Here is a 26,015-nt window from a genome sequence, read left to right as displayed (position 1 = left end):
TAACTATTTAAATCCCATGGTTTAGAAGCTGGAATAAGTGTTCTAGCTGCTTGTTTTGAAATTGCAAGTTTGTTTTAAACCAAGAAAAAAATGTAACAAAATGACATTGAATTTAAACCTGCCTAAAGCAATTTAACCAGTCCAACAGCTTCCCCCATGGAGGCCAGGCATCTCCCCTTTGCTCACTCCACCAGGAAATCACACTTCTGTGATGATTAGATTAGGGGAGGAGAATTTGGTCTGCCAGGGAAAGAAGACAATGGACTTCCTCCAGTCAAAGGAAGGCTAAGTGAGAAGGGTCGTAATGGCCTGGGCCTCTGGAGGAAATGGGAAGAGACTGCTTTTAACTGCAGAGAGCCAGAAGAAGGTGGAGACAAACAGCCATTTGGGGCTGGACATTCACAAAGAAACATTTAGTCAAAGACATATAACTTACCACTTAAAGTTGTTTACATTACAAAAATCACATATTTGTGTATCTAAATTCTGACTGTACATTTTAAGAGGCAGCAAAACCGTGTGACATGTTCTAGAAGGAAACGGCGGAAGAGGTGGTTTTACACCAAATGTATTTGTGCCAGAAGTATGAAACATTATACCCTTATGCCCATGTTCAACGTGCATATTTGTACACATTTTCGGATAAACTGGACATTGTGTTCCGGTCAAAAAGGGCGAAATTCTGTCAAAGGCAGACACAAGATCCCACAGCGATGAGACTTGGAGGAGTAGCTGCTGCACAAAATATGTGATTTACGTATGTTATTGTTCTAAAGATTGCACACATGTAAATATGTATTATACCAAAAATAGATTTTATGTTCAAAGGGACAAGGGGAGGATTCTCTGACCCAAACTCACACCATCATGGTGACACCCTGTTTTCTTCTGCAATCAAGGGAGCGAAGAGAATCCAGCCAATCGCCTGCTTAAGAGGCGCGCTTAGGATAAACCAGCACACACCCCCTTTATCAAAAGCATAAATAGAGACAGCTCAGACTGAAAAAAGACACACAAATTCACCCACTAACCGATTGCTGGTGGAGCACCCTGCAAGAGGACCATCCATTTTCCTTGCTCCAGACTCCATAAACTTGGCAAGCAGAAAGGCCCATTCCATTAGTTGAACCATTTTCAGCTAGGCCTTGAATTTCCAGAACCAGAAAGAATCCCAAAAGAAACAGCTGGGCTGTGCTGTCACTGCTTGCCTGCTAAATAATTATCTTCAGAACCAAGAAGGGCAGGTTAAACCTAATCCTGTGCCGTGCTGTGCCGATCCGGTCCAGTCCTGCCGTGTGGTGACCAGAGTGCCTTGCTGATTGCAGACCCAGACCAGTCCGGCGTGCCCAGCAGTCTGTCCCAGAAACAGAATCCCTGACGGTTCCATTTAAAACATATATAGTGAGTATCCATAGTATAGAACTGTGTCACTAGCATATGTACTGTCCATAGTCCAATCCCTATCCCTATCTAACTCCATCCTTTCCATCCTATCTAGTAGTTTGAATTGTCAGAGCGTTTCTTGCACTGAGTTCTCTTATTTGTATTCTAAAATCATAAATCAATAGTGTTGTGAATAAATAAATTGAATCCCAGAATGAAATTGATTATCCACCACATGAAGGGTCCCTGGTCAGGATTGATGGAGATTCATGTGTGGCATTCTCATTTTCTACAGTCATAATCTAGTATGAGAAATCTTTTTGTCTTTAAAAGTGTATCCCTGTTTTCCCATTCTTGCGCCTATCTCAGAAAAACGACCTCGACTAAAACGTCCATAACTTTCTCAATTATTATGCTCGAAACAAAATTTCATTCCCATTCCATATAGTTCTCCCGCGATCGCGATTACCGCGCGCGGAAAGGTTTGCCACAAATTTTCGCTTTGGCTAAATATTACACGTGTCAAACAGCTTTTGATTGCACCCAACATCAATTTTAAGATTTCACATTGCTCATTAGTATCAAATCATTGCTAGTGTTTGTCTGCAACTATCTAAAGCGGCTCCCATAAGAATTTAAACAATTTCAGCAATTTAAACCGTGTTTTACCCAATCCATTCTCAAGATCCTTTTAAAACCATTTTGACAGTTTGCCAATCAGTTCTGTTTCCCTCTTGTGTTTGCTGGGGGGAAATTGGGATTGACATTTTGTTTGAATTCTGCATTCCTGAATACCTGCTTTCTTTCTCCTCCTATCTTTTTACATTGCCTATTGGGGGGATTGAGAGGTGTGCAGGGGGAAATAGTAACCACTTTGCTATTTGATTTGAACACATATATAAAAGTATTATTCCTGTGCTGAATTGTTTTGCTCACTATTACTACTTGTGATTAAAGAGATTGCTTAGTGTTACATCACCCCTTTGGTAATTATTGTATATCCATTAAACGTAGTGTGATTATATTGTGAACTACATACATAAATATTTTAACTTAGCATACCAGCCTGATTCCTGGTTCAGTGTGACCGGGGGGTTCCAAGAGAGGGGCGTGATATGAGTGGTACATCGCTCAGAATAAACAAACTTTTAGACACAAATAAATAAGGATTTCAGTTGTGCATTACAGGCTAGGCGTTGACTTAGGTGAAGTGCCGGATTGAAATCACTTACACAAGTTTGGCCACCAGTTCATCTGTCCTAGGTAAAAGACGGGCATCAGTCTTTGTGACTGCATTTAGGGCTCTATAGTCCAAACAGAATCTCGGCTCCTTGGATCCTGCCTTTGGTATTAGCACAACTGGACTAGACCATGGACTTGTAGATGGCTCTATTACCCCAAGATCAATCATTTTGTTAACCTCTTCCTTTATGTGGGTTCTTACATGGTGTGACATCCTGTAACCTCAGCTTTTAACAGGTAAACAGTCACCAGTGAGAATATCATGCTGGCCCAAGGGGTCAAGCCTGGTGATAGTGAAAACAGAGGGGCAAAATGATTTAACAGAGATTTGCACTCCTCCTGTTGTTCCAGTGTCAGATTAGAAGAGAGATTAACTCCTTCTATCTTCCCATCTAAAGGTTGCCCCCTGAGGAGGTCAGGTAGAGGTTCACTCTCCTCCTCCTCCTGAGCAGAGGCTAGAAGCAAAGCTCTGACTTCTTGTCTAGAGACATAGGTTTTTAGACGGTTGGTGTGAAAGAACCTGGAGGCCTCCTTAGGATTGCCTCAGTCCACCAAATAATTGACCTCGCCGAGTTTTGCCACAACCTTGAAGGGTCCAATCCATTTGTCCTGTAAGGCCCTCTGCCTTGTAGGTACCATAACTAGAACTTGCTGGTCTTGAGTAAAATCATCCATGTTGGCCTTCTGGTCATGCCAATGCTTCATCAGAGCCTGACCTGCTTTCAAGTTATCATAAGCTTCTTTCATCATGTGTGTCATTCTCCTTTGGAGACCTAACACATAGTCAGTGACTCTCACTGGCTTGGGGGAAGGAGCACTCTCCAACCCCTCCTTAATTAGGGCCAAGGGGCCTCTAACTGGATGACCATAGAGGAGCTCAAAGGGACTAAATCCAACTCCCTCCTGAGGAACTTCTCTATAAGCAAGGAGAAGGCATGGCAGTAGAAGGTCCCACTTTCTTCTAAGGGGTTCCTCTAAAGCACCTATCATGCTTTCCTTAGTACGGTTAAACCTCTCTACCAATCCATTGGTCTGGGGATGGTAGGCAGTTGAGAACTTGTAAGTTACTCCACAGTTTTTCCACATGGCCTGCATGTAGTGGGACATAACAGTAGATCCCCAGTCAGTGATAACTTCCTTAGGAAAACCTACTCTGGTAAAAATACCAAGTAGGGCCTTAGCAACTGCCTGAGCAGTAGCAGTCCTCATAGGTAAAGCTTCAGGATACCTAGTAGCATGGTCTATTACAAACGATATAAATCTGTTGCCTTAAGATGTGGGAGGATCTAAGGGACCAGCAATGTCGATTCCTACCCTCTCAAAAGGAACTCTCACCATTGGGAGAGGCACCAAAGGTGCCACATTCTTGGCTCCACTCTTGTCAGATGTCTGACAAGTGTGACAGCTTCTACAGAATGTATCTACATCAGACCCCAACCTAGGCCAGTAGAAATAAAGAGAAAGCCTTTCCTTGGTTTTCTTGAAGCTTAAGTGACCAGCCAAAGGAATCTCAAGGGTTAACTGCAGAAACTGGTGTCTTATCTCTGGAGGCACTACACGTCTTCTGTAGTCCCCTGGGATAGACGCAGTAGGTTCACTGTAGAAGAGGTCATCAGCCCCGTACAACCTGTGCTTCCCTGAATCTTGCCCGTCCAGCTCGGAAGCTGCCTGTTGGCGAAGTCCTTCAAGAGTAGGACACTCTCTTTGACCTCTGCTGAAGTCTACCCTATAGGGGCCACCTTCTGCCAGTAAAGACTGCAGCTCAAGTTGGTCTTTAGGATCCGATCTCCAACAGGGGGAAGGTCTTCTTCCAGCTCTGAATCCTCAGCAGCTGATTCAACCTCTCCTGGTTGTTTCTCACACTCAGCCACAGCTGGTGGAGTAGTCAAGGTGTGACTTTGGACAGTCCTCTCGGGGATGTCCTAGTTGGATGCACAGGAGTGATATCTTGTTTGTTTCCTGAGACCTTGGGTTTCCCCTTTGTCTCCTTTTTTCTGGAAATAGAAGCTGGCATTTCCTCTGGACTGGGTGTAGGTTTTCCGGTAACAACCTCTTGAGAGTCATTTAGGGTGATCTCTCTGGCCTTCCTTGTCTGCTCCTGTTTCCTTTTACTGGGAGGCCTGGCGGTGCTTGATACAACTCCCAGTCTTTAAGTAATTTCCCAGCAGGACTCTCCCAGGCACCTCACTTTGTACACTGACAGGTATTCCTACCTACAGTCATATTGTTTCACTGGATGAGAGCTGGTAGTCTTCGAAGCATTTGGACAGGGCCTCCAGCAAGCATAGTGAGGCCTTTGGGTGGCTTAGCAACATCCTCCGGTTTGAAAAACGTTTCATCCACCACTGTAATGCTGGCCCCAGTGTCTCTAATGGCAGGGGTCTCCTGACCATTTACAAGTATACTGCCCTTGTAATATTCTTTTGTGTTATCTGGAATAGAATTATAGACATCTAAATGCGGCTGTTCCCACAGACCCTGGGACACTAAAGAAACACTTTCAGAGACTCCAATGGGGTCTTCAGCCAGTAGTTGAAACTTTCCACTTGCCATATATACTGCTTCCTCTGGGGAGAAGGCTAAGGAGGCAGTGTAGACCCCTGAAGGTGGTTTTGAAGCTCCGAGATTGTGGTTAAAATCTACGCGAAAGAACAATCACTATAAATCCCTAAGCAGAAACACCATCTACTGTTAAAATGATCAGGGATTCCTGTCTAAAGTTATCCATATCAGGCATGATACAATTGCTTTTCTAGTGGTGCTTAGCCTTGTGAAGGTTAATATTTGAACAAAAGTAAAGCAGAACTTTCAATGTAACAAGTTTGGGACCACTACACACAACTAGGACTACAGGTGTAAGCAAAACCAACCATTTGTATAAGTGTGTACTACACAGTTTTCGTAGCGCAGCTGAGCAGCCAGGCTTATCTCAAGAGGGGAATGTGAGCAGTAATGATGTTACACAGAGGTCTACAATCACAAGTGTTCAAATAAACTTGTACACTCAAGGTTTCTTTGCTAAATACTTATTAATTTTTTTTCTTTCAGTTATAAAACATTCATAAGACGGAGGCAATTATAAATCATACACAAATACACTTCAACACTATTTCAGAAAAACCTTTCAAGAGGAGGAAAGGCAAACATTATTAGAACATGAAAGGTTACAATTATTCTTAGAAAGTGCAGAGTTCACCAGAAGAGTCAATTCAATTCAATTCAATAGGCCAGGCCAAAATCAATGGGCTAAAGTCTTGTATAGGCTAAAGCAGTTCTGGTAGTTAAACGGAAAAGTCTCTGCAAAAGTTCTTAAGAATAGTTTGTAGCAAGAAGAATCATATGTGAGGTCACAAGCTGATTAGGCCTGTGAGTTGGGAACGTTTCAAGCACTTTCACCCCGAGAGGCAAGTACTCTCAGTCTGGTTTTACAGTACCTTTACAAATGAAGAAAAAGATGCAGCTGATGACCTCTGTTCCTGGCAGTTCCTGCAGATCTCGCTGTTCCTGGGCCTCAGCCATGTGGACAAGAGGGAGGACGTCGGGGACTCCTGCACTGCACTGAGACTGGTCAAAAAGCTGGCAACTGGCAAATCTGCAATTCTGGTAACTGTAGTCAAGCACACAAGCTGGTGTCCCTCTCCCTGGTTATTTGGTTTTCCTGCAGCACTCTGAGGAAAATACAACCAGCTCTGAGATTAGTATCCAGGTGGCTTAGTGTCGAGTTGATTGGTCCCACCAACTAAAATGAAGAAGTCGTCCTTGTAAGGGCTTCACTGTCGAGATGAACTTGGCAATTCGGACCAGCAGCAGGGCTTCACTGGGCAAACTTATGGTCCAGGAGTTGCAGCAGCCGTCCTCTTCCAGCTCGTCTTCGGTTCTTTCGTTCCAGTGGTCGACTCTGCCTTCCGAGTCAAGAGATCCGCCTTTTATTCAGTTCACTCCCATTCATTCCAGCCTAGCTGTCACTCACCCAGCAAGGTGGCTGTCCTTGCCGGACATTCAGCCAGCCAATCACCACAGAGTGCTTTTGGATCTCCTAGGAGACTAAGCACCGGGAGTTTCGGGCACCTCACTCACTTCCTGCCCACCCCAGACACTCGGGCACCAGAGGCCAAGGAACAAAGCGACCAAACCTAGATTGGCATGCAGAGACAACCTCTAGAAGGACCTTTCCAAAAAGAAATGGTGAAAAAAGAAGACCGGGACCTGTTTAAACAAAGTAGGCTCAGGCGCCATCTTGAAAAACATGGCTCCCACGATTTAATGCTACCAGTGTTCGCGGTCGGGAAAAATCATGGTAGTTCATTGTAAAACCACTGCCACCAGCGATTCCGAGAGGAAAGGGTAGCATTTGACTGCTACATGAGTATCTAGACACAGGGGATACTAAGTACCTCCAGCACTCTATTGTAGGATAGGGTGTGCTGGGTCTAGGAATTTAAAAAGACTAGTAAAGTCAATTTCACTCTACTTACTCTGGGAAACAGTAGTTTATCCCAGAGAAGGTATTTAAACCTTGGGAAAGTCTGAAAAGGTTTCCCTGTGCCACTGCACTGAGGGTGCTGTGTGGCACAAATGAAAAGATTATGCCTATGAAGTTGGTTAGACTCCATAACCAAAGAAAACACAAGAGAAAAACACATTTCAAAACACATGTGAGAGTGTGAAAAAGGCTCACACTCTCTCCAGGTAAAAAAATCAAGTCCTCAAAATCCAGCAAAGTTGCTGGGGGTCTCTAAGGTGAAGGGAATTAGCACATTTATGAGAATTCTCCCTAACAGCTTTGTCCACTCCTATTCCTCGTTTTTTGACTTTTACCTGTTCCACCTTACAGTCCTGTGATATACAAAGTCAGCAGAGTCCTGGATTGCAGCTATTGCAGATTGGAAAGGATTACTACTAACTGCAAGCCCGCCCCCCCCCCACATCCTGTTTTTTTCAGCTTATGCTTTTTCCCCAACACTGGGCTTACCTACCTGTGGTCTGTGTCTGATCAGTACCCATAGATAGGCGCTCTGGCTACTGGGGGAGAATGTCCCTTGCTCTGCTGCAAGGAAGGGAAAGATTCAAGGAAAGAAGACAGCTAAGGTGTCAGAAAAAAGGGTGAGTCTGACACGGATACTTTGGGTTCTGAGACATACGCCTGAGGAAGACCGTATAGGTTTACCTCATCTGGGAACACTGTCCGGTTGTTCTTTGCTATCTGTCTTGTATGAGAGTCAAAGGCACTGGGGATCACCTAATGGCTTGGAGAGTCTAAAAGGTTTCTTGAAATGCTTTAGCTTTTATAGTTTACGCACACTTTTAAGGTCTACACTTGTGAGCTGTGGTGTTCGGAGGTGACCTAACGCGCTTCCCATTAAGTGCTAGGACGAGTATGCTTGTTCTTTTTGCACAGACGTGAATAAAGCTCAGCAGTTAGGGGTCTTGCAGGCATGTAATGGTATGTTATTAGTCTTTAGCACAGCGTTCGTCAGAACCATAGTAGTCTTAATGCATGCTGCCTTCTCCAGTTGTGCTCAACCTTCTCGATTACATCATACAGCTCCTCATGATAGTTAGGAGCTCAGTTGGGGGTGACCTGCAAATTTGGCAGCTGCGACTTCCTAGGAATGCACCTGCCTCCACGCAGTCCCCTCTATTTTTATTTATTTTATGAGATGGTGTAATTCCAAGACAGAAATTCGGCAGATGCTGGTTATCAAGTTTGAATATCAAAATGGATCGTAAATGCCTTCTGCCGCGCATGTTCACGGTGGGAGTCAAGCACTGAGTTCCTATGGAGTCTGTCTGTCTTGTGCAGGGAGGGAGGCAAGCACTAGAGTTCCTATGGATTCTGTCTGCCTTGTACACTTTGGGAGGCAAGCACTCAAGTTCCAATGGATTCTTTCTGTCTTGTGCACGGCGGGAGGCAAGCACTAGAGCTCCTAGGGATTCTGTCTGTCTTGTGTACGGTGGGAGGAAAGCACTAGAGTTCCTATGGATTCTGTCTGTCTTGTGTACGGTGGGAGGCAAGCACTAGAGTTCCTATGGATTCTTTCTGTCTTGTGCACGGCAGAAGGTAAGCACTAGAGTTCCTATGGATTGTCTGTCTTGTGCACCACGAGAGGCAAGCACTGCAGTTCCTATGGATTCTGTCTGTCTTGTGCATGGCGGGAGGCAAGCACTAGAGTTCCTATGGATTCTGTCTGTCTTTTGAAGGAATCCATGACAATCCAACGCAGGCAGTGATGCTCTCGTAATAACTATAAAGCTAAAAACACAAACCTTAAAAAACGGACATAAAACGTTTTACGCATCTTTTTACTCTTTGTCGCCTTGGACCACAGAATGAAAAATTAGCCTAGTAATATTTCATAGCTTATGTAAAGAAATAATGGTCATTTCTTTCCTGTAGCAGATTGACTCAGCCACAACACTAATGAATTTGCAGTTTAGTTCAACGTAAAAAGAAATACAGCAAATCTCATTGAAAGAGGTCAAAGGTTACGCCTACCTATAGCCATCGTTTCCCTATCCATGCAAATACATGTTTAGAGTGCCTTCTACCAGCCGCTATCCAGTTGACTACAGTTCTGACAAATACACGGGGGCAGAGGGAAATTAAGCAATTGTCTGAAGATCTCAGAAAGTTGGCAAAGTGGATGCAAACGTTCATCCATTGAGAAATGGTTTCAGAGAAATAAATTGAGAAATTTGGCGTCTTTCCTGTAAAGAACAGCTTTTGGCCTATAACAGCTCTACTGACAATGGGGATATTGCATTATTTTGCAAGAGGAAAAGAAATGTAGAGGCAGATTTCTTCTTAGAAGAAAGTTGCCTTCAAAACGCTACACAACACAGACTACACAGTACAGTGCTCTTTTTTATTTATTTATGTATTAAAACTTCATCCATACACAATTACAGTTGTCGTTACATTGCAGACGTTGTTACTCATATGATTATCTCTTATTTATTTATTTTTACATTTATAGCATTTATAGCAGCACAGTAAACCGTGAGCCATCAAGGCGCTAGCTGCAGAATAGAAGCAGGTAAAAGTGTGAGGTTTAGAATGGTAGAAAGGGAGAGAGAGAGAAGGTCAGATCAACAGATCAATGCTAGTGGAAACGCCAAGTTTGGAGCTGCTTTCTGAAGGGCCAAAAGGCGCAGTCAGCTCTCGGGTTCAATGGCAGAGTGTTCCATTGTAGGGAAGAGGTGACAGGGAAGCTGGAGCCTACGGCTCTGATGCATTTGAATGTGGGAACGGTCAGACGATGGCTACTGGCTGTGCGTGTAGGGCGGGTGGAGGTGGATTAAGTCTTTGAGACAGATATGCATGAGCATTGTTGGAGAGGCAGCGATGGGTGATGTTCACTGACCGGTAATCATTAACTTCTTTTCTGATTGCAGTGATGTGATTGCGTTTCAACAGATTGAGGGCGACACAGAGGGCATTGTTTTGGATGATTTGTCATTCGTTGAGGTTTCTCTTTGTGGTGCCCGCAAAGAGAACATTGCAGTAGTCAAGCTTCAAACCAATATGGTGACAGTGATGGTAAGGTGGTTCTGTGTAGAAAGGAAGGGTTTACAAGCATTTAGCAGCTTGATGGTGTAGGCGGCGTGTGAGGAGATGACGCTCACTTGATGTGCCATGTTGAGGGTGGCATTGAGCTAAACTCCAAGGATTTTGATGACAGGTAAGACTAGGATGGTACATTTGTCCATTTTAAAGGCTTAAAGGCTTGGTAGGTGGGGCCAAGTTTGGAGAATGTAGACTGGGATCCAGCAATAAGGCTCCCAGTCTTATCGTCATTTAGGCAAAGCAGGTGGGATGCCATCCAGGCTTGGGTGGCTTCATAGATGGAGTTGATTGTGGAAGTGTCCTGGTTATAGTTGCCAGTGAGGGGGAGGAGGATCAGAGTGTCATCCGCATAGTTTGTATAGGTGGTGCCAAGGCAGTCCAAGTGATTGAAGAGGGGACGTGTATAGATATTGTATAGTGTCGACGAGAGACAGGTGACTGGGGTTGATAGGGTGGCAGAATTGTCAACAAATCCTCAGGTGGTTCTATCGGCGAGAAATTATGCAATCCAATTATTGGTTTCAGGAGTGGAGTTGGCAGTAGTGGTGAGGTGGTGGCATACGGTGTGGTGGTTAACATGGTTGAATGCTGCGGAGAGGTCAAGTACAAGAAGGAGGTTGGATTTACCGGCATGGTTGGTTCTTTAAGTAAATCCAGGGCGGAAACCAGATTGGCAGGGGCTGAGGATGTTACATTGCTCCAGGTAGTCTTGGATCTGGTTGCAGGTAGCTCGAGCCAGGATTTCTAGGAGGTAGAGGGCTGAGGTACACATTTTTTGTACTGTTCCTTTTGTTACAGCACTTTGGTATACAGTGCTATACAAATTCAATGAAATACAAATAAACTGTTTTATTCTGTGATTCCAGCATCTTCTCCCTTGTGCTTCAAACGGTCATATCCTTTCTTCCACTCATGCTGGCCAATTCTGCCCCACCTCTTCCACTCTCCTCCTCATGTACCTCAATTCTTATGGCGTGGGTGCCTCGCACTCAACCCTTCGGACACTACAAGTTGAACATTTCCCCACTAAGCCACCACAGTCCACCACTCCCCCCAGATTCCCATGACCCAATTACCTTTTCCTCCCTTGCTCTTCTCCAGCGCCGGTCTAATCTTTGAGTGAAAGGCAACGATGGAAAGAGAGATGGGGCTTGTTCACTCACAAACGTGCTTTCCAAGTTTCTTTGCAATCATCTTTGTTTGGGATGAATCAACTTTCATGAAGGGATACTTACCTGCATGCGTCATTTAGTGAGAAGAAGGTTTTTATTTGTTTTTAAGTGATTAGCAGTAGTGTTTCTTACTTGCAGGTGCTAACAGTGATAACATCTGGTAAACTGGACCATACCACTAGTGCTCTGTACATGGTTCAGCAGGAAGTTACCAGCTGGGTAGCTATGTGATATTTTCGAAACAAAATAAATCCTGTGGCCAAAAATACAGAATGTCTTTTTTTTATCGCACATTTCAATGCCCATATACACGGGGGAGACCGCGAGGAGCCACCTATACCTCCTTATAATATGTTTTACCCTAACCTACCCACCACATATGAATGCATTGAAATGCGCATTTCGAAATTCTGCATTTTTGGCTGCTGTATTGTCGGTCACAATATTTTAGGGTGATACCACTAGCTGGTAACTCCCCGGCGACCATTATCATTAGTCCTCTCTTCACAGGTTCTTAGAGTGTATTGTACATCACTTGTCCCTCCGTTTTTGATTTTGACACATTTTTCTGGTGCAAAATGGCGCACCTTCATATCGTATGTTAAATTATGTGATTGCCCTATCTGATTGCCTAACAGCGAGTCGCATACCCTGAAGTAACACCGGCCGTAGCAATATCATTGTAACATACTTATTGCCCATTGTGTATAGCCACCTATCACACATAGCTTCACCCAGAATCATCACAAGGTCTACGCTCACCCATTGCAGACCACACTAGTATTTAGTACTGCAGCTTGACACAAATTGATTTTCGTACCGAGCCCAGTGTGGTAAAGCTACTACACACCTTTGTTATTTACATACTGTGCGTAAATTCCAGTCAGGCATTCATAGCCAAACTGCAGAACACATATCGCCTACCGACAATGTTCCCTCTAAGCTGTGCGCATGTGTGCTTGCCCAGATTCCTTCTGGGTGCCGCTCAGAAGATTTAGCAGCGCACACAGACAATTCTCACCTATTCAAAAAGATTTAATAAGGCACATGCCACAGCAATTATCTGAATTTTCTTTCTCTTAAAATAAGCGACTAGTCTTGATATTCTGCTTATTTGCATTACACTACTATGCACCTAAAATCCGTAACAGCAAAATACAATCAAGAGGTTAAAAACGAATATGAAAAACTGGCTCCATGAACAGAAGAATCTAACCAGGATATGCCTGCACACATTAACCAAAAATGTTCCTTGCCCACCCATGATAACTTTTGCCTGAGAGTACATTAAGATACTACCAGACAACCTTGACTCTTCCTCTATTGGCTCTGGGAAAGGTTAGCAGACGTGCACCTACATCCAATTGTTTTATGTTTGTTGTAACATGAATAATGTTCACAAGCCAGAATTTCTGTTACTCATTGTGCCTTACCAAAAGCATCACCCACACTATATAATCTAAGTACCAGCTCAAATATCGGATACTGACGTAAGTAAGCAGGCTACTTGGATGTGCAACCAAATCCCACACTTCCTCTTCTTTGTACACATGTCACGCAAGTGCTTTGTAAGTGAACGCATTATGAAACTCAAATATTAATGTGCCCTCTCAATATTTTGAAAAGATAAATGTGATGCTCAGCGTCTCCTACTTTTGCCTTACTAACATTGTAACAAGTAGAGAGCAACATTGCAATATCATTTACTTAACCTACAAGGGTTAATGGGTATGGACTATGCCTGGAATTAATCGTCCACGGTGTCAAGGCACCGGATATTCAGGCAGGAGAATGGGCATAGACCTTCACACATTATATGGTAACTTGCTTCTATGCAAAAGCTGTTTCAATGAGCACTTGTGTAATCCGACACAATGATATACGGGTGGGGTATGTTTCAAACAATCTTGTATGCACTCCAAAAGAATTGTGCACATGCAGAGTCATGACATTCTTAAAATGCACATCATATGTTGAGGCATTTAAATATGCCTTGCTTGCAAAGCATTGTGGGTCTGCAGATATCACAGTGAGTGTTTACTGCTACAATCCCTCACTTTTTACAGTGCTCTATCAACTAGTATTGGAGGCAAGCACAGGGACCTGGGAAGGTTATGGGTGGAAGTGGGTGATGAACAAAGCAGCACATTTTAAATACCAAGTCAGATGTTTCGGCAGTACACTGAAGGAATTGTGTTGCATGTTTGCTAAAGGATAGGAAATTCTAGTACCCATCTAGACAACAGCAGCTTCTTTTTCTTTCTATGCTCGTCCGCTGAGAATTTTTCAATATAACCACGTGTTAACTGATCACAAAGAATTACAGAAGAGGGATCCATAGTTAAAGAAGAAGGCACTAAATAATTTGTATCTCTGATGAATGAATGCAAATAACTTAAAAGGCATATATGTGTGATTTCCTTGAACAGGGCTCCATAATGAACCTCAGTAGAGCTCTTGTTTAATTTTATCTGGGCTGTGGTGCGGAAGAGTGGGCAAAACTATACACTGTATTATGGTCCCTGTCATTTCACCCTCTCTATGTCAGGGGTACAAGCAGGGCTCTAATCAGATTTTGCTCCCTACTTGGAGTAAAATAATTTTTATGGGAGTAAACAATTAATTAGCTTTGCCAATAGGGATACTTTCAGCTTATTAAACGATTTCCCCATAACATTCCTTTTGAGATCAGGCATTAATGCCACTGGTCACTAATTCAAAAAAATATCCGTGGAGCTTTGTGGGTTGAAGCAATGATATGTTCATTGTTTCTGGTTTTTGTTAGGCATATTTTCTTTTTTTAATGAGTAAAAATGCATGGTACATATGTATCTTAGCTCTTAGGCTGGTGTTATCACTACCACAGGAGAACGTAATGTGGATAGTAAGCAGAGGCACAGGAATTTTGGATCATTATATTCTAAGGTGTGGTTATTCTGATGCAATTATCATCCTTACACAAATTATTAGAAGCTTGTTCTCCTGGCCCTTGAATTACTTCATTAAAGTGGCCCTTGGACTCCTTTCAGCATGTTTTTGACGAATTGCTTTTAATTACCATTAATCCATCGGCAAATGTGTTCTGTTTCTTGACAGCCACATCAATTATGACAAGAGATATTTGAGGGCCACAAATGCCAGGGACGTTGTTCACAGCAGTAACAGGCTGACAAGCCAGCCTATTCAAGGAGTGGAACCCACCTTCCCAAATCCACCACCAAGAGCCAACCTACCTAACGGTCAATGAACAATAACGCACCACCCTTGATAAAGACTCCTTGAGTCGAAACACGTATCGGCTGACCACGAGATTATCGCATCATGAATAAAATTCCCTTTTTTTGAAAACTCAGAATACAAAGAAACATTTTTTAAGAATAAATATTGTTTGCACAAGATATCTGGGAACACAACTAAGTGATATCTGTGTTTTGTAATACAAATTAGTGATTTACCAGTGGCATAAAACATACAGGGCTTCATTAAGACTTGGGGCAGTATCCCAGTGTAAATTCACCAGAATACCGCCCAAACGAATTACTGTTATTCCCCATTCATATTGAGTCCCTTGGACTCAATGTGGCTTTTTGGTAGAAATACAACAGTGGAAATTCCAGCGATTTCTTGGTTGAGTTGGAGGATTTAGCTCCAGGATTTTTCTGGAGGCAAATCTTCTACTCCAGGCCCAAAATCGTAATTTAGCATAGTGGTAAAGTTGGCGGTAATGGAGTTACCACCGCCAACTTTACCACTTACTGCCAAACTCATAATGAGGCTGACAGTTTTCTCTGCGCAGAAGTAAGTTTGCAAGGTACTGTGGCAGATATTGAAGTCTTGGACTGGTTGACTTTTCTGTATAATCACATATGACATATTTCATTTTAGCCTATGTGTTTGGAAAAAGTGTTGTAAGATTTTTAAAGAATTTCAGTGGCTGGGAAGAGGACATTTCTTTTCAAACTCTCTTCTGCGACGGTAGCGCACAAAGTGGCTTACCGCATTAGTCAGTTGCGCACATGGAAATAATGTACGCACAACAGCCAACCGGTTCCGCACATAGAGAAAAATAATTAGAGGGAACATTGCCTACCGACCTACTCAGCCATTGGCCCTTTCCTACTAAACCTGGACCCACCTCCATGATCAGGAGGAGCCTATATCCCCATAGCCAATGGTCTACTTAAGCTAGGATGTCCCTGCCACCACCCTACCCCCTTCCTTTCTAAAACCGCCCCTTCCAACATACAGTACCATTACCACCCAAAACCTACATGCTAACTACAAGATCAGAACTGCCACAACTCCTACTTACAGCCCCAGTACAACAAAACCTGCACACAGCCTTGCATCGGCTCACTACGGACACGCCACCTGGAAGCTAGACTGCCATTGCTACACTTAGCATCTACCTACCCAGTGCCTTCAGTGGCACTACAAATCGAGCCGGGGCTCATAGAGGGGATGTGGCCTAACAGCGGGGGTCTTGATGGCCCGTTAGGCCACGCCCCCTTGACGAGCCCCGGCTCAATGGGCTACTGGCACCCCTGTCAGGCAGCCTTTTGTAGAGATTAGCACCCTCTCTCCCCTATAGGGGAGAGGGTGCTAATCTCTGTATTTATTTTCTATAGGCTTGCCTGGCAGGGGACAGCACCTCGCCTATTCAGCCTTAATGGTGGTGCTGCCCCTCGCCAGCTGGGGAGGGGCAGAGTCACCATTAAGGCTGAAAGGGTGAGGCCACTGGAACCAGAGGCCTTTTTCCTAAAGACTGACACTCCCTCGAATCTGCGGGAGCTTCAGTATTTAGAAAGCAAGGCCTCTGATTCCAGCGGCCTCACGTTTTCTCCATAATGGTGGCGCCGGCCCACATGCATCACTTGATTATAGGGATGCCTCACAGGTGCGGCGCCACCATTGTGGCTGAAAGGCATTTTTTTCTGAAGCCTGAATCCCTCGCACACGAGCGAGAGCTTCAGGCTGTAGAAAAAAATGCCTTTTCGTGTAGTGGCCGGGGCTACCAGGGGAGATTAGTGGGCCCCGGCAAGGCCCCGCCTCAAAACGAAATTTCGGCCCACTTAAAGCCCTGTACCTACCCCTGCAAAGGATACACCAGACACTCTAGACTGTCAGCACGCACCCACTATAGCCAACTCAAAATCCAACCCAAAAGAACTGTGCAACTGCCACACCCTTACGCCACCCACAGCCACTTTACTGACTACAGCCTCATCCACCCCAACCAAGAATAAAAGCTTTATCAAACGCCATCCCACTACTACCCCTACCCCAGTGCCTCCTCCCCCACTTAAAGGTGCGCTTATCAATGTGCACTCCCTAGCTGCCCATGCTATTGAGATACATGATCTCATCTTAGACCACCATCTTGACTTTCCAGTCATCACTGAATCCTGGCTACACCCAGCGTCTGGCCCAGCACTTCCATTCCACCAGACTTTAACATACTCAGAACGCACCGCCTTAACGCAGTTGGAGGAGGGGTCGCCCTCATAGCAAAAATTCACCTCCAATTTAGAGTCTGCCCCTGTGATAACCCGGAAAATCACGAATTACTACTTGTCAAACTCACCACCAATCCAAAGGCAACCATCAATTTCCTCATTACATACAGAGCACCTAACCACATCAACCATCCCGAACCAGCTATACCACTTCTCATTATGCCCTACATCAAAACGAATACTGAATTCGTCATACTTGGAGACCACAATCTTTGCTTCAATGATGCCACTGACCACAAAGCAAGTGCCCTCGACTCCTCTCTATCTGATATGAACTTCACACAACTCGTGAATGCACCTAGGCATATCAAAGGCAGAACGCTAGATTTGATACTCTCGCTCAACGCTAGTCTAACTATTGACTCAATCTCAGACACTAATTGGTCCGATCACCACCTCATCTGCTTCCATATTTGTCTACAAGACTCAGTAAATAGAGATATTACACCCCTCAACCCCATTGAAATAAGAAACACAAAAAACCTCACAGATGAAACTATTAATGCAGTCCTCTCAGGGGCACTCGCGACCCAAACCTTAATAGACACAGATTCCAGCAGCCTTGCAGATGCCTATCTCACCTGCCTATTACCATCAACGCATTAGCACCAATCAAAACCAAAATTCCACGGCCTGCCAAGCGCTCTAAAATTTGGTTTAACGACAAGCTAGTAGCATTAAGGCGCAACAAAAGGGTGTTGGAACACATCCACACAAAATCCAAAACTACAGAATCTGCAATGGCCTTCGCCAAAGCTAACCAAATCTACAAATCCACCTTAATAGAAAGAAAAGCCAATGCCCTCAACACGCATATCACTAATGCAGAGTCTAACTCCAAAGAACTTTTTGCCATCCTCAAGGAACTGGAAAGTCCCCTACCCACAAACTCTACTCTACTGTGAATACAAGTAAAGCATGGTGTACCACCATACAGGACGCCGTCGCATCGAAAATTGACACATTACAAACAAAAATGTTAGCACAAAAAACATATTTGGTCAGCAAAAAATCCCCCCGCCATTATTGCTGGACCCAGAACCTATGAACCCAACTACTGAATTTACATTTGCTCAGGTCAGCCAAAAGCAAATTATTGATGCAATCTCTAAACTTAAAGCTTCGAACATTAAAATTTGTTAAACTATGCGCTCTGACAATAGCACCCATCATCACTAAATTTGTCAACGCCTCATTCACCTCGATGGAGGTCCCTGCCAGCATCAAAAATGCCTGGGTCGCCCCATTGCTAAGAAAACCTTCTCTTGACCCGGCAATACCCACAAATGATCGCCCAATAACCACTGTCCCATTTCTACTTAAAATAAATGATAAAATAGCCTATTCCCAAATTCAAAATTATCTAGAAGAGAACCACCTTCTAGGTGCCAGACAATCAGGATTTCAACCCAACCATAGCACCGAAACAGCACTCTTAGACTTAAAAATCCAAATGGACATTATTAGAGACACTGGAAACCTCAGCATTCTATTACTACTTGACCTATCTGCCGCCTTCAATCTGGTGGACCATGACAAACTCTGCACTACCTTCCGTACGAACTTCAACTTATCCCAAGAAACCACGCTTTGTGTCAAATCATTTCTATCTGATCGCACTTCCACAATAAGTATAGGAAAGGTAGTAGCTAGCTAACCCCATCCGAGTCCCGATAAGAGTCCCTCAAGGTTCTTGCCTATCTCCAACCCTCTATAATGCCTGCACCAAGCTACTGTTTGAAGCATTAGATAATATGGCAGTAATCTATACAAACTTGTTGACTATACACAGATTCTTATTCCGATTACAGCCAATTATGAGCAAAATCCGACCACAGTCAACAAAATCTGATGCCATTATCTAAAACTGGATGGCAAACAATAGTCTATGCCTAAATGACGAAAAAACTGAGATCCTCATTGTGGGGTCACCAGCAAAAATCAAAACCCTCCATAGTCTATAGCCATAGATGCCACTCAAATCCCTATCCTTGACCATGCCAAAACACTAGCGGTTCATCTCGATACTAACCTAACATTAACCAAACATATGAACGCACTTTCCTCTGCCACCTCCTACACCTCAAAACTCATAGCACTAAGTCGGAAGTGTGTTACCCCGCAAAACTGCATTACTTTAGCTAGGTCTCTTATACTGTCTAAGCTAGATTATTGTAACATTTTGATGCTACGTGCTTCCAACTCTAACATTGCCAAACTCCAACTTCTACAAAATAAAGCATTACGATCAGCCTTAGGCATAAGAAAATCTGAGCATATCTCAAAAATCAGAAAGGACATCCATTGGCTTCCTATAAGAGCCAGAATCTTCTTCAAAACTCTTTGTATCACACAGAAGTGCCTCAACAACATAGCCCCAGATTATCTGAATAATGCCATCACCCATAAAAAGACTACCAGAATCCTTAGGTCTAGTAACAACGTACCCCTCTTCGTCCCCCACTACCAAAGAACCAGGGCAGGGGGTACTAGTTTCTCTGTCCTGGCCCCGAAACTATGGAACTCCCTTCCACTCAGTATTAGATCCCAACTCTCCCATCTGATATTAAAAAAATGTTTTAAAACCTGGCTGTTCAATATGTATGACTGAAACAAAGTATCTACCTCGAATAGGTTTTATCACAACTCCACTATCGAGTGTGACCTGCAACCAGACTTACATGTTACATATGCATTCACTGTTCCCTGTAACAATTTAAGTAAGCACATTGTAATTATTGTATTATACTGTATTGATTTTACACTGTAACCAGATAAGTAAGCATTCTGTAATTTACGCCGTGATACCTCCGGGTCTGGGCGTACAACAAATAACAACATTTTTAAAAAATAAATAAATAAATAAACGCACCGTCATACGGCCAAAATCATAGCTACAGAGAAAAGAGAGAGAAATGGTGCTGGAATAATAACATCTGGTTGGCATGGCAACTGGCAGTCATGAATGTGCCAGGCTCCCTGATTGCTATTGTGTCCTTCCTGCCATATACACTAATAAGGGCTTGATTAACAATGTTTGAGCCAATTAGAAGTTCAGTCGTGCTTCACGAAATTAAATGCTGCTGCTTTGGGAAAGGCTGAGAGAACTGAATGATTGTGCAAGCAATTTTGTGACAAAAGAAATGGGCAAGTGTCCATTGTGAATTTTATGCTCAGACGGTTTTATCTTTGAGCCGCTGTCACACAGGCATTTCAAATAAAACATGGTCATTCGTATAATCCCAAAATGCTCTTTGATTTTAATCAAATCACTATTAAACCACACTATGCTATTTGCCCCCTCTCCTTTCTCAAAGGTGATCTATTTACAGAATGAGTGTGATGTATTTACTCACCCACTGAATTGTTTATATAGTTTTGCACCTCTTAGATGTACATTTCGCTCACTCATATTCTGAAATATTTGAGAACGCCTATTGTCTTTGCTCTTGGGTTGTTGGTCTTTGTTCTTTTGGAGATGTTGGTAAATCATCTAGTTTTCTTTCTCTATCATGTCGCTCATCTTTAGTAGTTAACGAGAAATTGTGTTCCAACTGTTTATATGCTGGTGTTGATGTGTAGCAATGCATCGCTTTTTCTTCAGCATTTGCTTTCCACAGATGTCCTTTTGATTTTTCATGTGGGCTCATGATTGAGTTCACTTCCAATGGATCTAGTGATAAGCGAGCGACCCTGGTAGGATGTTGATTACTCACCTTATACTTCTCTATGTCTTTGAGCCAAGTCTTATCTTGGAGTTGCATCCACAGTTCTCTTGCTTTCCTGGCCTTTTCTTTTAAGTGTGGATTCCACTTAATCTATCAGATTCTGATCAAGCTGCGCAGGTTTGTTAGGTAGCACTGTCCCAGGCTGGTCATGGTGTGACTCAGCATGGGCAACCTTCTTCTGTTCCTCATTGTCCTGCTCTTGTCTGTGATCATCTATCTCTAATGGTGTCTGGTCATTCTTTACAATGTTCATCTCTGAATTGATGGTATGTACTAGGTCTGCCAGAGCTGGAGGGATTGAATGGTGTGATGTATGGCTTCCATCCGTTCTATTCAGTGTAGCCACTTCAGTCTGGCATTCGCTGTTTAGATGGTCCTTAGGTGTATGGGACGAAAGGCTGGTTGGAGTGTCTGGTGCTCCATTATGCACCGTCGCATAATGCTTTGTTCGTTCTGCTCTTGTTGAACCATCTGACTCCTCCACTCCTATTTCCTTGTCCATCGACCGGGGTACGGGGCGCCCCGGGTACTGCCCTTCGGGCCAAGAGGGAAGGGAGAGGTTAAGATTTTCTCTCATGGTATGTAGGTCCTGCTGGGCATGGGACATGCTTACAGATTGTATCTCAGAAGGTGCAGTGGTCTCAGATGGCCTCCTCTGATTTTGCTCTTTCTCATCACATATATCAGTAGGTGGGGTCTGTTCCTGTGTTCTTCTTCCTTTACTTTTCTGGGAGGAGATATCAGGTCTTTGCTGCTCGGCTGTGTCTTCATTTTGTGATAAGTCTTCATCAATATCTACACTCTTTGGTTAGGATATCACACTTAGTGTTGCCTTCTTACTTAAAGCCTGGTGTATTAATGGTTGGCACCCAGTTTTAGTGGATTTCAAATCCATGGGCTCTTCAGTCTCTGCTTTCCCCCTCTTTCGGGTCCGTAGGCCAATACTTGATGTCATAGGGGGTCATTATGAGTTGGGCGGTAAGGGATACCGGGCATCGGTAAGGAGACCGGTGCCGGTAATCCCTTACTGCCCAATTCCGAGGTCCCTTAGCGGGAATCGTAAAGGACATGTGGTCTGACCACACGTCCTTTACGGGTCCTGATAAAGGACCAGGGCACTAATAACGGGCCCCCTCTGGGGGCTCAGATGGGAATGGGGAATGGTTGGTTGAATGGGGACTTAACGGGTCCGCACAAGTCGGAATTTCCCGGTAAGTCCCCATTCAACCAGACCGGTGCCGGACCTGGTATTGGAGGCAGCCATGGTGCAAATACCGCCATGGCTACCTCCAATCTCGGAATGAGGCCCATAGTCTTGTGGAAGATGATAATATGGGATTGATCGGACGGGGTAGGAAAGGAGGAGGGAGACTGGTTTGAGAGAGTAGGCGGTTGGTATGCTACCGGGTGTGGGGGGTATACCAGTGTTGTGGTCCGTAGTATGAGGATAAAAGGTCCAACAAGCATGAGGGTGGTCTGAGGGGTCAGGACACGAGGCTGGTCCCAAGGAGGGCCCCCCTGCTTTCCAGTCACTTTCTTTGGGCTAGTGTGTGGCGTACAAGCCACCCGTGAGCTAGCCGACCTTCTTTAAAATGGAGAAAGAGCACAATCAAAGGGCACTGCCCGGCACTCTCATGCTTTTACCACTGCCAAGGGAAGGCAGTTTATTATAGTTGGTGTATTGTTCATATACCAATTCAGCAGAATATCAATTCTTTCTTTGGGCTAGTATGTATTGTACACGGTGCCCATGGGTTGACCGCCTTTCTTTAGAGTGGAGAAAGAGCACGATCAAAGGGCACTGCCCCGCAGTCTTGTGCTCTTTCCACTGCCAAGGGAGCAGGTGATTATAGTTGGTGTGGTGTTTATACACCAATTCTGCAGCATGCCAGGGGAGAAACTGCATAGAACTCGCCTGGCTATTTTAGGGTCTTTTCCACACGTTCAACGGGCGGGGCCCTCCAGTCGTGGGAACTTAGAGCTGGAACTGATAGTTTAGCAGACCGGGATATTAAGATGGTCTTGTTGTCAGCTTACCATTCAGCTTCTTTGATGATAGATGATTTCCTTGGATTGGCGTCCGTTGACAAGCTGGAGCCGTGAGCTTTGAGCCCTCGAGCCAGAGACTAGAGACTCTACAGCCCGATTCCATGGCTCACTCCGCGGCCGGCTGTAGCTTTTGAAGAGGCTAATGCAGAAACTGGTCAGATAAAGAAAGAGGACTGGCAATCCACCATGAAAACTGGTAGAGGCCTGCTGGGGTCAAAAATGCAGTTTTCTTCTTGGCATGGTCTGACAGGGCTTTTTGCCAATTGCCTGATGTTAGGTCAAATGCACTGAAGTACTTGGCTGATCCAAGTGTGGGATGTATTAACCCACTTATGCTCTGCCCTGCGGCATCACTATGTTCTGGTGGTGCTAGAATTATCAAAATGGCCGCAAAACCCCTGTGCGCACCAAAACCTATGGAAATCGCACTTTGCAACACAAAAAGATGGCTGCCCAATCTGCCATGCATGTTGTCAGTGGTGGAACAGAGAGCGCACTCCTGAGACATGTCACTGGGCTGCTCAACAAGTAAAGATGAAGCTTGCATGAAAAGCAGTGCTTTGCTGAAAGAAATCCAAAATCTTGCGTTTAAATCTTTTTCTTGGTTGCTGAAACTGCAGAATGCCGGCAAAAAACACCCGCAAACATCCCATATTCTTGCTGGGTGCTACAAGTCACGTAGTTCAATAAATCATTATGAACAGACAATGTTCTGAAAAGCTGAATTTGTCATCAAAACATGCACGGCAAAAATGTGCCTGCCTGTGAAATCTGTCAAAATCTGGGTGCAGTACCTGTGGCCGCCTGTATGACAGCTGTCGGTAGATTGCATTAAAACTGTAAACTTGTACAACTGAAATCTAATGTCTGAAAACTAAGTGACCTGTTATTGAGAGTAACCTAGGTTGTAACTATTTAAATCCCATGGTTTAGAAGCTGGAATAAGTGTTCTAGCTGCTTGTTTTGAAATTGCAAGTTTGTTTTAAACCAAGAAAAAAATGTAACAAAATGACATTGAATTTAAACCTGCCTAAAGCAATTTAACCAGTCCAACAGCTTCCCCCACGGAGGCCAGGCATCTCCCCTTTGCTCACTCCACCAGGAAATCACACTTCTGTGATGATTAGATTAGGGGAGGAGAATTTGGTCTGCCAGGGAAAGAAGACAATGGACTTCCTCCAGTCAAAGGAAGGCTAAGTGAGAAGGGTCGTAATGGCCTGGGCCTCTGGAGGAAATGGGAAGAGACTGCTTCTAACTGCAGAGAGCCAGAAGAAGGTGGAGACAAACAGCCATTTGGGGCTGGACATTCACAAAGAAACATTTAGTCAAAGACATATAACTTACCACTTAAAGTTGTTTACATTACAAAAATCACATATTTGTGTATCTAAATTCTGACTGTACATTTTAAGAGGCAGCAAAACCGTGTGACATGTTCTAGAAGGAAACGGCGGAAGAGGTGGATTTACACCAAATGTATTTGTGCCAGAAGTATGAAACATTATACCCTTATGCCCATGTTCAACGTGCATATTTGTACACATTTTCGGATAAACTGGACATTGTGTTCCGGTCAAAAAGGGCGAAATTCTGTCAAAGGCAGACACAAGATCCCACAGCGATGAGACTTGGAGGAGTAGCTGCTGCACAAAATATGTGATTTACGTATGTTATTGTTCTAAAGATTGCACACATGTAAATATGTATTATACCAAAAATAGATTTTATGTTCAAAGGGACAAGGGGAGGATTCTCTGACCCAAACTCACACCATCATGGTGACACCCTGTTTTCTTCTGCAATCAAGGGAGCGAAGAGAATCCAGCCAATCGCCTGCTTAAGAGGCGCGCTTAGGATAAACCAGCACACACCCCCTTTATCAAAAGCATAAATAGAGACAGCTCAGACTGAAAAAAGACACACAAATTCACCCACTAACCGATTGCTGGTGGAGCACCCTGCAAGAGGACCATCCATTTTCCTTGCTCCAGACTCCATAAACTTGGCAAGCAGAAAGGCCCATTCCATTAATTGAACCATTTTCAGCTAGGCCTTGAATTTCCAGAACCAGAAAGAATCCCAAAAGAAACAGCTGGGCTGTGCTGTCACTGCTTGCCTGCTAAATAATTATCTTCAGAACCAAGAAGGGCAGGTTAAACCTAATCCTGTGCCGTGCTGTGCCGATCCGGTCCAGTCCTGCCGTGTGGTGACCAGAGTGCCTTGCTGATTGCAGACCCAGACCAGTCCGGCGTGCCCAGCAGTCTGTCCCAGAAACAGAATCCCTGACGGTTCCATTTAAAACATATATAGTGAGTATCCATAGTATAGAACTGTGTCACTAGCATATGTACTGTCCATAGTCCAATCCCTATCCCTATCTAACTCCATCCTTTCCATCCTATCTAGTAGTTTGAATTGTCAGAGCGTTTCTTGCACTGAGTTCTCTTATTTGTATTCTAAAATCATAAATCAATAGTGTTGTGAATAAATAAATTGAATCCCAGAATGAAATTGATTATCCACCACATGAAGGGTCCCTGGTCAGGATTGATGGAGATTCATGTGTGGCATTCTCATTTTCTACAGTCATAATCTAGTATGAGAAATCTTTTTGTCTTTAAAAGTGTATCCCTGTTTTCCCATTCTTGCGCCTATCTCAGAAAAACGACCTCCACTAAAACGTCCATAACTTTCTCAATTATTATGCTCGAAACAAAATTTCATTCCCATTCCATATAGTTCTCCCGCGATCGTGATTACCGCGTGCGGAAAGGTTTGCACAAATTTTCGCTTTGGCTAAATATTACACGTGTCAAACAGCTTTTGATTGCACCCAACATCAATTTTAAGATTTCACATTGCTCATTAGTATCAAATCATTGCTAGTGTTTGTCTGCAACTATCTAAAGCGGCTCCCATAAGAATTTAAACAATTTCAGCAATTTAAACCGTGTTTTACCCAATCCATTCTCAAGATCCTTTTAAAACCATTTTGACAGTTTGCCAATCAGTTCTGTTTCCCTCTTGTGTTTGCTGGGGGGAAATTGGGATTGACATTTTGTTTGAATTCTGCATTCCTGAATACCTGCTTTCTTTCTCCTCCTATCTTTTTACATTGCCTATTGGGGGGATTGAGAGGTGTGCAGGGGGAAATAGTAACCACTTTGCTATTTGATTTGAACACATATATAAAAGTATTATTCCTGTGCTGAATTGTTTTGCTCACTATTACTACTTGTGATTAAAGAGATTGCTTAGTGTTACATCACCCCTTTGGTAATTATTGTATATCCATTAAACGTAGTGTGATTATATTGTGAACTACATGCATAAATATTTTAACTTAGCATACCAGCCT

This window comes from Ambystoma mexicanum, chromosome 6q (assembly GCF_040938575.1).
Source record: "Ambystoma mexicanum isolate Mex_15411 chromosome 6q, UKY_AmexF1_1, whole genome shotgun sequence".
Lineage (NCBI taxonomy): Eukaryota > Metazoa > Chordata > Amphibia > Caudata > Ambystomatidae > Ambystoma > Ambystoma mexicanum.
This window is presented reverse-complemented; position numbering follows the sequence as displayed.